Source organism: Anopheles moucheti, chromosome 2 (genome assembly GCF_943734755.1).
Source record: "Anopheles moucheti chromosome 2, idAnoMoucSN_F20_07, whole genome shotgun sequence".
In the NCBI taxonomy this organism is placed as follows: Eukaryota; Metazoa; Arthropoda; class Insecta; order Diptera; family Culicidae; genus Anopheles; species Anopheles moucheti.
Genome location: NC_069140.1, coordinates 65,839,765 through 65,854,321, shown reverse-complemented (window position 1 = coordinate 65,854,321; position 14,557 = coordinate 65,839,765).

Genomic DNA, 14,557 nt, shown 5'->3' with positions numbered 1-14,557 from the left:
GATGGCATCTCCAGATCGAATGTTTATTCACTGTCATATCATCATATGTATACATAGTTCATGCAAGGTGCATTCATGTAAGGTGTGACTAACGTTACATCTTCCCTTTCGAGTTTGTTAATAATATTGAAATTTGCCATCGCGATTTGGACGCACTATTCTTCCGCTCCTAGTCGTTACCGAATTTGTTGGGGGTACCGGCTCGGAGACGTGTGGTGTTATCAAGTCTGGCAAATTAACTTCCGGCTGAGGATCAACTTCTAGGTGGCAATCTTCGTTCAGTTTCTGATGATTGTTTGTGGTCGACTGTATCAGGCATGGCTGTCTCTCGCAGTTGTTGTTGTCGATGTTCTGTGCAGTTTTCTTATCTTTAATGTCTCGGACGTTTCTGCGTAGCACTCTTCCCTCTTCTAATTGTACTTTGTATGATCTTGGCTGTACTAAGGTCTCTGTGATTTTGCCGTCGCTCCAAAAGCCTGACTTTATATCCTTCAGCATCACCGGTTGTCCCACTTGATATGCCTTGGGTTTCACAGTACCTCTGTCGGCATATTGTTTCTGCTGCTGCCTCTTCTGTTTCAAGCTTTCTGTTACTTCTTGAACGATCCTGGGCTTGAGTACCATGTTCGAAACTGGAATGGTAGAACGGATTGTACGATTCATTAGTCTTTGACTTGGAGATTGCAACTCATTATCTCTTGGTGTAATTCTAGTTAATAGTAAAGCCAGCTACCAGAATCAGAACCGTCCTCCTCGCATCTCTTCAGCAAGTTTTTGGCAGTTTGCACAAACCTTTCCACCAGGCCGTTGCTTCTTGGAAAGTGTGGACTAGCAGTTGTATGGTCGAATGACCACTCTTTACTAAATATGGTAAATTCACTGGCAGAATATTGTGTTCCGTTATCAGTGTACAGCACTCTCGGTATACCATGCGTTGCAAACCTTCTTTTCAGTTGCTTAATTACTTTTTTAGATGTGGGTTCTTTTAGCTTTGTAAAGTCGAAATAGCCTGAATAGCTATCCGCTATCAAAATGTACTCACTGCCATCGAAATGGAACAAGTCTGATGATACAATTTCAAACGGCAGTATAGGGATTTCATTGTTGATCAGTTCATGTTTAATGTTTGACCTTTGATGTTTCTCACAAACTGCACATTGTTCCACCATCCGTGTTATTTCTGTTGTCATTCCTACCCAAAACAAGCATTGCTTTGCACGGCGTATGCATCCTTGAACTCCTGTGTGACCGTTATGAATTTCTTTTAGCATCTTGTTTCTTAGACGGCTTGGGACTACAATTTGATGAGAACGAAATATTAGTCCCTCGTACACGGCCATTTCATCTCTAAAGTGCCAATACTTTCTTATAGCTTCTGGAAGGATTCTTCTTTCGTTCGGCCAACCATCCATTACTACCTGTGCTAATTTGACCATTTCTAAATCATTCAGACTTTCTACGATTATCTCTTCTCGTGCTGTTTTGGACATTTGTAGAATAATATGTACTTCCAGTTCATCTGATGGTTCACTTGTCGATTCTTCGTTGTTTACATCTCTACTAAGAATGTCTGGTAGAGGGATGTCCGTTCCTTTTTTATATACTATTTCAGGTGCATATTGGGTTACGTCCAGGATAATGCGTTTTAGTCTGGGAGGAGCTCTATCAATAGATTTTTTGAATATGGTTTCTAATGGCTTGTGGTCTGTTTCTATAATCAATTTTTTCCGTAGATGTAGTCGTGGAATCGATTGCAAGCAAATCTAATAGCTGCTGCTTCTTTTTCAATCTGTGGGTAATTTTCTTGTGGCTTTGTCAGTGATTTAGACGCATATGCGACTGGCTTGTTATTTTGTATCAGAACTGCACCGAAGGCTGAGATTTCCTCCACTGTCGAGAGCGGATGTATTCGACGGAGAAGGTTCTTATTTACCTGTGACGGATCAATGCAAATGCGTAGCTTACCTTTTTGTCGTACGATGACCATAGCGTTAAGTACTGGTGTTGGCTCTGTTAATGGTTTTATTACGCCCATTTTCACCATCGAATTTATTTCTTTTTTCACCGCTGATCGAAGTGCATGCGGAATTCTTCTGAGCGGATCATTCCGAAATGTTGGGTTATCTACTAGACAGTTATCTACTACTACAGCCTAGACCGTCGAAAAGCGAATTGTCCATGCTCACTTCATCCACTCGTGCAATCAGCTTTAAACGTACACTTGTTTTTCTTCCTAGTATGGGTGTCACGTCGCCGTCAATTATTTTGAACGTTGCGTTTTCTTTACGACCACGGACCATTAGTGGAATATTTGCTTCCCCTTTCACATTTACCTTGTGGTTTGTGTACGAGACTAATCTTTTTGTCCTAGAAAGTTTAAGCTCTTCTCCTAATGTACAAAAGATCTTCCACGGCAGCACGTTGCAAGAAGCTCCGCTGTCCAACTTAAGTGAAACGTTCTTTCCTTTAATCGTCACCTTTTCATACCATACATCTTCATTTCTTTCGTCGTCATCCTGGATCGCAGCTATATACACTTCTTCCACTGTCACATCTTCTTCGTCTTCCATATCCACCATTCTTAGGTGTCGAGTTGTTACTGCTCCTTTTGTCGACCGGTTAGATGATTTGTTCACTGATTCGGGTGCACTGCTGTTGAAGCATTTTGCCGCAAAGTGACCTTTCTTTCCACACTTCAAGCAGTTTTTGTTAAATGCTAGGCATATTCTTCGTCTGTGCTCTCTACCACAACATTACATGGAAACGTATCATCACTGTGCGATATGCCTTCTTTCCTTTTCTGTCGTACTTCATCCACTTCGACAACAGACTTTTCTATTATTACTTCGGTTTGTTTTCGTGATTGTTCATAATTTCTCACTAAATCGATCGTTTTCTGTAAGTCGTTGTCATCGTTCAGCAATTCTGGTATCCACTTTGTGTGACGCGTGCCCGCAATGATCCTATCTTTAACCATCGAATCATGTAGCACACTAAAAGCGCACCGTTTTCCCTGTTCTTTGATTCGAGTAAAGAATACATCACACTGTTCTCCCTCACTCTGAACAATTTTCCCAAATATATATCTCTCGTACGTTAAGCACGATTTCGGAACAAAAAAAGCCTAAAATTTTTCTTTGAGCACATTAATGTCCGCTTCCTGCGTTTCCGTTAAACCAAACGTGTCTAGCACTCTAACACTGTCGTCGCCAATGCAGCTCATAAACGTTGCCGCTTGTATTTGTGGTGCTTTATTTTCCAGCCCTGTCGCAACTGAATACCACTTGAACTGACGCCATCATTGTTTCCACTTGGGTGCCATGTTTTCCTCGATTGTGAGCGGCTTCGGTGGTTTAATCGACGCGGCTTGACTCCACATGACCACATTATCCTCGTTCGGCATTTTCACTGCTTACACTCCAAACTTAGGAAACTCTTTTCCTTAAAAAATTAGACTGATCCCACTTCTGACACCATGTGTTGTTTGGCCTCCGCTCAGGATGGCATCTCTAGATCGAATGTTTATTCACTGTCATATCATCATATGTATACATAGTTCATGCAAGGTGCATTCATGTAAGGTGTGACTAACGTGGCAGGGGGAGGTGTGCTTATCCTCCCCTCGGTGAAGTGCTCGTGCGATCTGATACCTAACGCGAGTAGTCACCGGCAAAAGTCCGATCCCACGCCTCCGCGTGGCGCTGCTGGATACGGACATACTGGGCCTAACTAACTCGGTATGCCCTAACTAAGTTGGGACGGTTGCGGGCCGCGAGATGTAGGAACTAGAAGGCAGTTGAGCGGCTGCTGGAAGGTCTACCCTAAAATCCGTTGTGTCTGCAGGAGACCGCGAGATATTTGGAACTGGAAGTGGAGGCATCTGCACGGTGCTCGGACGTCAACGTGTAGAAATCCAAGCAAGCACGGGTAATTGCAGTGCCACATGAAAGGTCAACCCGTAAATCCGTTGTGTCTTCGCAGGCGTGAGTGTTGGGAACGGTATGGTGGGCTGCACGCATGGGGGCGCAGCAGCCTTACATTCAAACCCAATTATGCCGCGTCTGCAGCAGGACCGAGCATGGAGGATGTTGGAGTTGGACTTCATTGTCCCGTCTGAAATGCGTCGTGTCCTGTAGGTGTGGGGCCGAAATATAGAGGTTAACGTGAACGGGTGTAAACCGGGAACCGGAGGCTTCCGGCCCGGCCCTTAACGATCCAACCACTATAAGTAGGCCATATCATGGCTCCAGCCGGGGCAGAAACATGCAATCTTGGGAGTAGTTGTTTTTGAACGCTATTGACTGCGCACCACCTCCGCAGTCATGTGAGGCCTTTGCAGGGTTAGGGGATAAGCGCGGTGCCGCCTGGTGCCAATGCGCCGTATCCTCGGCAGTGGGCCAGTGAGTTCTCCTAATGGACTAGTTATCCGGAGTCTCGCTTATACAACTACGACCTTGATCTGTATGAAGCGCAGTGTAAAGGTTGGGGATAAGCGCGGTGCCACCAGGGTGCCAATGCGCCGTATCTCCTCTCTGTTGTGGGCTTAAGATCAAGGTGTCATGGCCAAGCTAACATAATGTGAGACGAATGGTACTGGAAGGGTGACGGTCCCCTTTTGTTCTACTTTACCTAAAGTCCTCACTGTTAGCTCCCCGCACACAGAACCCCCTTTCACAAAAATTGAGTGGTCGCAGGTACACCAACCGGCTTTTGAACGCATAAGTCAACGGTGGTAGTTGACAGGTGTATCGTGTGGCAAGTGTACAAATCGGTGTCTACATTGGGTTTGAACGCTTGAGGCCGTTAACATGCTCCTTGTGGGAAGTTTTCGGTCGTAGACATCGTGGTATGCGCCGCTGTAGGGGTGCGCCACGTGGGCAATCCCGCCACTGCAGCATCAGACTCGTGAGGTTGAGTGCGCGAAGGGTGACTATGTGGAACCATGGAGGAGCATCATTAGCCCCTTTTCCATGTAGTCTATACGCGGACCGTGCTTTGCCAATCGCGAGGGGAGTAGGCTGAAGCACGGATAGTTTCATTACTCCCGTGTGGATGCCGTGATCATCTCGAACGCCTGGCATCTAACCAATGATCATCGAGCGGCGCCGTGGGGCATATGTACCCAGAGGGCCCATGCTGACGTAAATGCCCTAACGGGCCATCCGGCATGGGCTTCTGAGGCTTGAGGAGTTGTTAGTCCGTAGGCGCTTCGGCGAATCGGACAGTTCCCTGACTGTGGTGGTTCCTGTCTTAACAGGCTTCCTTGGCAAGGAAGTGGGTTCTCTATGAAAATTCTCTCCTCCGACAATCCAAAGAAAAAAAAGAAGGTGTGACTAACGTTACACACACTACTTTCATTGCACTTTGAAACAATAGAAAAAAAATTTCACTTTTATGGCTGAACGAATGCAGCCTTCCCACGCTGTGCACATGACTGTGCGGATGACACTTGTAATGCCGCCGTCGTTCGCTCCTGGAATCGTCGTTCGAAACACAAGGAACCAGAAAAAATTGAGATTAGAAGAGATCCCAAACATTATCAAACACTTTATCTTAGCTTATGCAACATGATGCACTGATATTTCACTGCTCCACGGCCGGCAACTCACATCCGCCAATTTTTGATCAGGTTTTCTTTGGTGATGTCGTTTTGCCTATTGTATTTTGGGCATGAGAAAATTTTATGCCAGCCTGTATTTGGTGTGTTGCACCTTTCGCAGTTACCTTCCTGTATTATTTTCATTTTGTGTAACCAGTATTCCGATAGGTCGTGTCCTGTTAATATTCTATTGGCCGTTTTTACTTCTTTTGCTGACAGTATTGTGTGTTTGTACCATATCTCGAATTTGAACTCTTTTTGAAACTCTGTGAATTTTTTTCCCTTGTTGTTGGTTGTGTTTTTATACCACTCTTGTGTCTGTTTCTCCATTTCTTTTTGATATATTTTTATGACGTCGGCGTATCTGTATTTGTTGTTTATAGTGTTTTCTGTTATTGTGCCTTTTTTGGCGAGCTTATCTGCTATTTCATTACCTCTTATCCCTGTGTGAGATGGGATCCAAGTTATCTCCGCCTTCAGTTTTGTGCCTATTTTTATTATCATGTATATTATTTCTCCAATTAGGGTTTCGTTTTGTGCTTTTTGAATTATTTTGCATGCTGTAAGACTGTCTGTGTAGATCATAGGTTGTGCTAGATTCATTTGGTTCGCTTTCATGAGTGCTTCGTGTATTGCAATTATTTCTGTTGTGGCTATAGATGCGTAGTTTGTTATTTTGTAATCATAGTATGCGTGTATGTTATTGGTTTTGATGTATATTCCTATTCCTGCTCTTTCATTGCATATACTTCCGTCTGTGTATATGCTGGGTCTATTTTGGTTGTTTTGGTTTATTTTTTGTAGTATGATTTGTTTCATTATTTCCTTGTCCATGTTGGTTTTTTTCCCTATTTTGTTTGTGAGTGATGTGTCTATTGTATTTTTTTCCTGAATGTTGTTGTTTGTGGCTAAGTAAATGTTTGTGTATATATGTATATTTTTTTCAAATAGTGTTTCTTGGTGTGTTTTCTTCCTTTTTTTGTAATTCGTTCTTTGATGTTTCAGTAGTTGTAATCTTATCGGTTTGGAGAATACTATGTTTTTGGTTAGTTCTTTTCTGACCATAAATTTGCTTCTTATTTGAAATGGTATTTCTGCGGCTATGGCGTGTTTAGTGGTGTGGTTTTCGTGCATCCTGTCGCTTTTCTAATTGCTTGGTGTATTGTAGTCAGTATGCTATTTTGGTTATTTTTGTTGCTGTTCTTTGTAAAGGACCATCCTGATTCTAGGATATTTCTGATTGTTGCTCTATATATTGAGAGGGCTTTGTGTGGGTACAAGTTGTTTTTTCTGGCGCATAGAATTTTTAGTACATTAAGTCTATTGTTTGCTTTATTTTTTATGTATTCTATATGTTTCTTGAAAGTTAGTTTTTTGTCAATTATTGTTCCTAGGTATTTATATGTATTAACTTCTTCGATTGGATTGTTTAGTATTATTAGTATTACCCTGTTTGACCTTTCGTTAAAGGTCATAAATTTGGTTTTATCTGTGTTTATTGTGAAATTTATTTTAGTTATTTCTTCGATGAAATAATTTAGTGCTGTTTGAAGGTTGTTTTCTATGTCTGTGTGTGTTTTTCCGTGGACTATGATGGCAAAGTCGTCCGCATATTGTATATCTTTGGTTTGTGGGTTGTTTATTTTGTTGTGTAGGTCTTTGGTATAGAGGTTGAATAGAGTTGGAGACATGACGTCACCTTGTAGGAGGCCGTCTGTTATTAGTTTTTTTAAAGTTTGGTTAATACATTCTATTGTTATGGTTCTGTTTGTTAGGAATGCTTTGACCCATCTGGTGATTTGAGGAGGGATATGTGATTCTATCATTTTTTCAATGAGGATTTTTGTTTTTACATTATTGTAGGCTTTTTCAAGATCAATGAAGGCTATTCCTGTTTTTAAGTTTTTTCTGTTATTGTGGTAAATTTCGTTGGTTATGTAGTTGATGCATTGATTTATAGTCCTTTTTGTTCTAAATCCAAAGGAGAGTTGTGGAAGTATCATGTTGTTTTCTATGCTTTTATTTAGTTGTAATAAGGCCGCTGAGTTGAAAATTTTTAAGATTGTGTGTATTAAGGCTATTGTTCTATAGTTTTCTATCTTTTGTGCATCTTTGTTTGGTTTGCAAATGGCTATTATTTTTATCTCTTTAAGATTTTTTTAATTATTCCTTTGTTCCACATAGCATTTCCCTCATTTAGAATTTTTTCCAAGGTATTGTGATTGATGTTCCTTAGCATGTTGTATGTTATTTTGTCGCTTCCTGGTGCTGTGTTTTTTTTTCCTTCTTAGAATTTCTTCCCATATTTCTGTGTTGATGAGGTCTGTTCTTTGTTCTTCTATTATATTAATCCTTATGTTGAATTTGGATCTTGAGTTGTTGATGAAATTAGTTTTTAAGAACTCTTTTGCTTTTGTTCTGTCGTTGTGTATTAGGTTGTTTTCTTTGTTGGACTTTTGGCTATTGTTTTGGTTGTTGTTTATTCTTCCTACTAAGTTCCATAATTCTTTTAAGTCTGTATTTTCATTGATTTCATTTATGGTTTTTTCCCAGTTGTTTTGTTTCTGTTTTTTAATTTTTTGTTTTAGGATTGCTGATCTTTTCTTGAGTTCTATTGCATTTTCTATAGATCTATTGTTATTGAAATCCGCTCTTGCGGCATTTCTGTTTTGCATGGCTGTTTTAGTTTCCTGGTTCCACCATGACTTACATTTAGTACGTGTATGTTAGTTATTATTTATGATTTTTTGTACTTGGTTGCTGAACTGTTTTATGGTGTTGATTTTTTTTGCGTCAATGGTGTTTATATCTTTTATTATTTTTTGTTTGTTGAATACGATATGCGATTCGTTTTTTCTGTTTTGTTCTATTATAATTTCGATTGTTTTGTGGTTGCTGTAGCCTATGTGTTTGTCTCTAATGTTCCTCTTGATTATGTTGTATATATCATTTGATGCTATTGTGAGGTCAATTGATGTTTGTCTTTTGCTTGTGTCTGTTGGTATGTGTGTGTATGTGTTGTTTGGGATTATTATTAGGTTGGAGTTTTCCAGTTCTTCCATGATTATTTCTCCTTTTTCTATCTATTTTATCGTCTCCCCAGAATGTGTGGTGAGCATTGAAGTCTCCTGTTATTATTATTTTTCTGTGTGTCGATGTGTTGTGAATGATTTTGTTTATATAGTTTTTCATACTTGTTGTGTTGGTTTGTGGTGTGATGTATGTTGTTATTATGTGGATATTTTCAACTATAAGATTTATGTGGACTGTTTGTATGCTTTCGTTTACATCTTTGAATTCGATGGTTTTTAATTTTAAGTGTTTTTTAATTAAAATGCAGCTTCCACCGTATCCGTCTATCCTATCTTTTCGTATTATGTTGTATCCTGGTATGTTGAATTTTTGTTCTGGTTTTAACCAAGTTTCTTGGAAACATGCTATATGTACTTCTTCACTTCTTAGTAATTGGTTTATTTCCTCTTTGTTACGTTTGATGCTTTGTATATTTGCTTGTAAGATTTTGATTTTGTGCATTTATGTCTGGGGTGGTTTATGTGTGTTATGTGTGTTTGTTTATGTTTATGTGTAAATTTGTGTGTGATGTGTAGTTTTTTTTTGTATGGTATTCCTGGATTGGGAGTTATTTTTGTGTGTGTGTTTTTTTTAAATGTGTGTTTTTTTTTAGTGTAGGGTGTGTGAGTGTGGGTTTTTTTTTTGTATATTTATGGGGATATTTCCAGATTGAATTTTTTTTCTACTGGGCTCATAAATATTTCCGTTTCGCTTATCGTGACTTCTGTGTCACTTGAAAGTATTTTTTCCGGCGAGATCATATTTTCTGTGTTATAATTTTCTAAAGTTTGTTGTTTTCCTGTGTTGTTTCTGTATTCTTGGGTTTGATAATTTTCTGTGTGATTATTATTATTTTCTGTGGATTTCAGTTTGTTAGTTGGGCTTTTTCTTTTTTCTGTGGGGTTGACGTTGTTGTTGTTTTGAGGTGTGGCTTTCACTATGGTTGCATATTGTCTATTTGTATATATTCTAGGTACTATCGGTACGATTTCCCTTCTCATTCTCCTTGCCTCTTTCATGGTTACCCTGTTTTCTGTTTGGATTCTTTTTATTTCGTATTCATCCTTGAACACCGGGCATTCTCTGTCTAGTGTTGAATGGGGTTCACCACATTCAGTACACTTTAGTTGTTTGTTGCACTCTTCGTGGTATTGTTCACCACACTTCGCACAGACTTACTCCCTGTTGCACCTTTTTTTCGTGTATCCATATCGCATGCAATTCATGCAGCGCATTGGCATGGGTATATATTGTTCTACCCTTTCATTATAGAAACCTATTTCTAGGGATCTAGGCAATCTTGTACTTTTAAACGTTACTATAGCAGTTCTAGTATTTGTATATTCGCCCTGCATATTTTTCCTCTTCAATACAACCACCTCTGTGACCTTCTGCTTTCTTAGACCCTCCAGATCCTCTTGTTCTGTCAGGTGTTTAAAAGCGTCACATCTCACTATGCCTTTTGAAGAGTTTAGAGCTTCATGTTCGTACACTTTCACGTTCATTATGTTGTCTCCGTGTGTTAAATTTAGTCTTTCCAATTTTTTTGCCTCATTAGCATTTTTTACTTTGATGAGGATTCTGCCATCACGCAGTAGGGTGGTTTGCAGTGGCTTATTTCCTATAGCTTGTTCTGTGGCTTTTGCAAAAAGGAAAGGGTTGTATGTGGTTTAAGATTTGCCCGGTGTTGTACTTTCCACTATTATATAGGCTTCATCAACATACGTTTCTGTTGTTTCACCAATGTGTAGCCTTGTTTTTTTCCTTTTTTTACTGTTTATCCCTCTATCTTCGTCAAGAATGCTGTAGTAGGATCCAAAGATCCTACCACCGCCGGGGTTATCGACCCCCATGCTTGAGGCGTCCTACACTATTGGTTTTTTTTGTCACTACTGTCTTAAACTGTTGTCTTTGTTATTTTTGGATGTTCGTGATTAGTCTGTCCTAGTCGAGTTGGTTTGGTCGTTGTTTGGGTCGTATGTATGGTAATTTACTCACTATCTTGCGGGGTTTTTTTCAAAGGGTAATTTTTAGCGTCTTTTCTCTTGGAGAATGGCGGAAACTGAAATGTCGTGTCCGTGCAGCAAAAACCGAAGGCAAATTTCGGGAAATGTCATATGGGATCCTCTCGTTTGTTTTGATTTCAAGTTGTCAAATCGATGACTCCGGTGAGTTTGAACCATAAAGCTGTATAAAACTTCTTATTTTCGACGCGGAAATCATAAAAAAACGACCCAACGTCATGTTCCTGAAGAGATTCATCAATCTCTAAAGGTCTATAAATCTCGAGCATTCATGAATTTCTGAAGATTTATAAATCTCGATGATTCACGAATTTTCGGAATAGAGATTCAATTTCATACATTCTGTTCGAAGTTTCATTTATGAATCATGAATCTGAATTTGAATTATCGAACACTGAACGAAATTGCGGATTTCGGTTTTATTTGTTTGCTGGAATATTTACCGGACTCGAGGTGTTGCGTAGAAAAAGAGGGCGATTAAGTTGTTTTTGTTTTTTGTCATGACATTCTGTCATGGGGGGAGAGGATGTTCACGCACAACAACAACACACCAGGACTAATTGACAGTTGACGATCGGTTTCGTCAAGTTTCGTCAACTGTCGGAATGTGAGTGCCAGGGGCACTCAATGGAGGTTATAAATACTGGTGCAAAAATATAAATCGACCTCTTTTTTCTACTCAACGCCTCGACTCCGGTAAATATTACAGCCAGCAAAATAAATCCGAAATCCGCAAATTCGTTCATGGTGCCGTGACCAGGATCCGACGAACTTGGTTATTGTAATTCTGCCGATTCTCGCGAGTTTTTCTTTCCGCGCCACATATTTACCGCGTCACATCACAACCGTTTTTTTTCGCGACCGTCGAAAATTTGTTTCATACACGACCATGCCAGCGTCGACCGTAATACTATCATCGCGAAGGACAATCTTGCTTGTCTCTTTAGACCGTCACGAGAAGTTCCTTCTCGATTTTCTCCCCGAGCGAGACGAGATAGAGGTGGAAACGCGCATTGCCAAGTTCGAGCAACTTTCCATCGATTTGGAGAAGATTCAAAGGCAGTTAGAAGATGCAGCGATCACTCCAGAAGAAATAGCTCACAATGCCGCTTTACGCGATAATTTTGAGCCGCGTTTGATACGGGCTCACTCCCAGTTAAAACTAAAAAGGGCACATATTCCTCGGGACAATATTTCGCAACCAAACGCAGGCTTCAATCCACTGCACAATATGAAGCTTCCCTCCATTGCACTTCCAGAATACAATGGTGATTATATGCAGTGACTGACGTTCAGAGACACATTTGAAGGCTTAATTCACGATAATCCTGATTTACCTACCATACAAAAATTCCACTATTTGCGTGCATCCTTAAAGGGAGAAGCCGCCAAGGTAATTGAATCCATTACCATTAGTGCCGCAAACTATGAAATTGCATGGAAGATGTTAACAGAACGCTACTCGAACGAATATTTGCTTAAAAACAGCACCTGCATGCATTGTTTGGAATGGCCACTGTGAAGCGGGAAAGTGCAGCCACGCTTCACCATCTTGTCGATGAATTCGAACACCATAAGACGACGCTAAGCCACTTGGGTGAAAATACAGAGGCTTGGAGTAGCTTGCTTGAGCATTTATTGTGCACGAAATTACCCATAACAACACTGCGTGATTGGGAGGAGTTTGCTTCCAATAATGATAATCTAAGCTACCAGAGCTTGGTGACATTTTTGCATCGATGAATGCGGGTGTTAGAAACCATGATGGTAAACAATCCCGATGCGCCCTCTGCCGGTATTAATACGCACTTTACACCAAAACAAGCGAATCTCACTCGGCTGTCCATTTTTCCGTCCACCTCTCATGACGCGCGAAAATGCATCATATGCCACCAGGAGCACAACATCTTCAAATGCCCGCGATTCATAGCTATGAGTCCGGAAAAACGATACCATAGCGTAATGTTCCATAAGTTATACATTAATTGATTGCGGGACAATCATCGAGCACCACATAAACGAAATTGCGGATGTCGGATTTATTTGTTAGCTGGAATATTTACCGGACTCGAGGTGTTGCGTAGAGAGCGATATATTGTTTTGCATCAGTATTTATAACCTTCATTGAGTGCCCCTGGCACTCACTTTCCGACAGTTGACGAAACTTGACGAAACCGATCGTCAACTGCCAACTAGTCCTAGTGTGTTGTTGTTGTGCGTGAACAAACACTAATTAGCTTGAATTATTTGCTGTATAAGCTAACTATCTCACGACTTATAACTGTGTTCCAGATTATTAACTATGTCCTTGTAAGTTTTGTTTGCTGCTGTAGTGTAGAACACTGGTTTTCTCAATTTTATGTTGAATAGCTAATCGGCCCGGTTAGGCCGTCTCAAAATAGGCTGCGTTTTCCGCGGTACCGCGGAAAACGCGTATAACTTGTATGCCACTTCGCCGCGGTCGGCTGTCAAATCTCCGCGGCAGACTGTTAATCTCCGCGGCAGAATGTCAAATAGGAGCGGAAACGCGGCTTTGTTCAAGATGGACAACTCTGCGGAACAGCAGCAGCGGAAGATTTGACAACCGACACGGACCGAGCTGAGCCGAGCCGAAGTTTTGTATTAAAAACGAAAGTTATACGCGTTTTCCGCGGTACCGCGGATACTCATGTGGCTGCAAAGCTGAGTTTATTCCGGTTGAGTAGTCGCCACTAAGTCGAAAACTTCCATTTGCTTTCCTTACGACGACTACTGGTGCCGCCCACTCCGAATAGTCGACTGGCGTGATGATACCCAAACCTTCTAGCCTATCGAGCTCCTTGTTGACGGTCTCTTCCATCGCATACGCGACAGGTCGTTTAGGGCGAAAACCTGGTCTGGTCGGTTGTCTGGTCGTAGCTGCAGATAAACACGGGCCTTGGTGCAAAGTTCTGTGCCTTGGAAAACCGGTGGAAATTTGTTCTCCCACGAGATTGGTTCTGCTACTTCAATCTGATTACGAAAGTAATCAATTGGGACCGTTCTCAATAAAAGAACCGTTCCCGTTCTGGTAAAAGGGTTACCAAATCTGCTCCTAGTAGTGCCAATTCTGCTTTCGATACTCGAATTATGGCTTGCTTCACTTTACTTCCGATGGACACGTGCGAAGTGAATTCCTCTTTCAGTTCAACGGTGTCGCCTGAAGCTGCTTTGGCCTTAACTGTTACCGGCATAAGGTCTGCTCTGCCCAACTGCTTCCACATACGCTGGCTTATCACAGAAATATCGGAACCTGTATTTAGTTGCAATCGAGCTGGCTTCTTTCCGATTAGGACGTATTTCCTATTCTGTTGTACACCACAGACGTTCACCTGGACCACTTTAGATGCTGCATATTTGTGATGATGGAACTTGTCGCGTTTACCACGGCGGTTGTAGGAAGCTCAGAAACCCTCGCGATGACCAACGCGGGCACAGTCTCGGCACTTGTGGGCTTTGTATGTGCATTCTCGCGTCCAGTGGAATACACCACACAGCCAACATGGGTTACGGGGTTTGGATTCATGCTCCTTATTCCGCTCGTTCCTCGTTGGCAGCTAGTGTCGCTGCCTTTGTCCTCCTGCATGCAATGCGTATATTCGTTCACTAACCCCAGGCGCGATCATTGCACTATCAACCTTAACACGAATCAGTCGCTGACAAAGTTCCGCTAGCTGCTCTAGAGTTGCGTTCTTCCGTTCCTCCAGGTTAGCTAGCAACTTGAGTCGTACATCGCGGTCACCTTCGTCCTTTAACCCTCACACTAAAACGAGACACTTGAACTGTTCTTCTGTCATTGAAGAAAATTCCGCTTCCACGCAGGCACGGTTTACGCGGCAGGTAA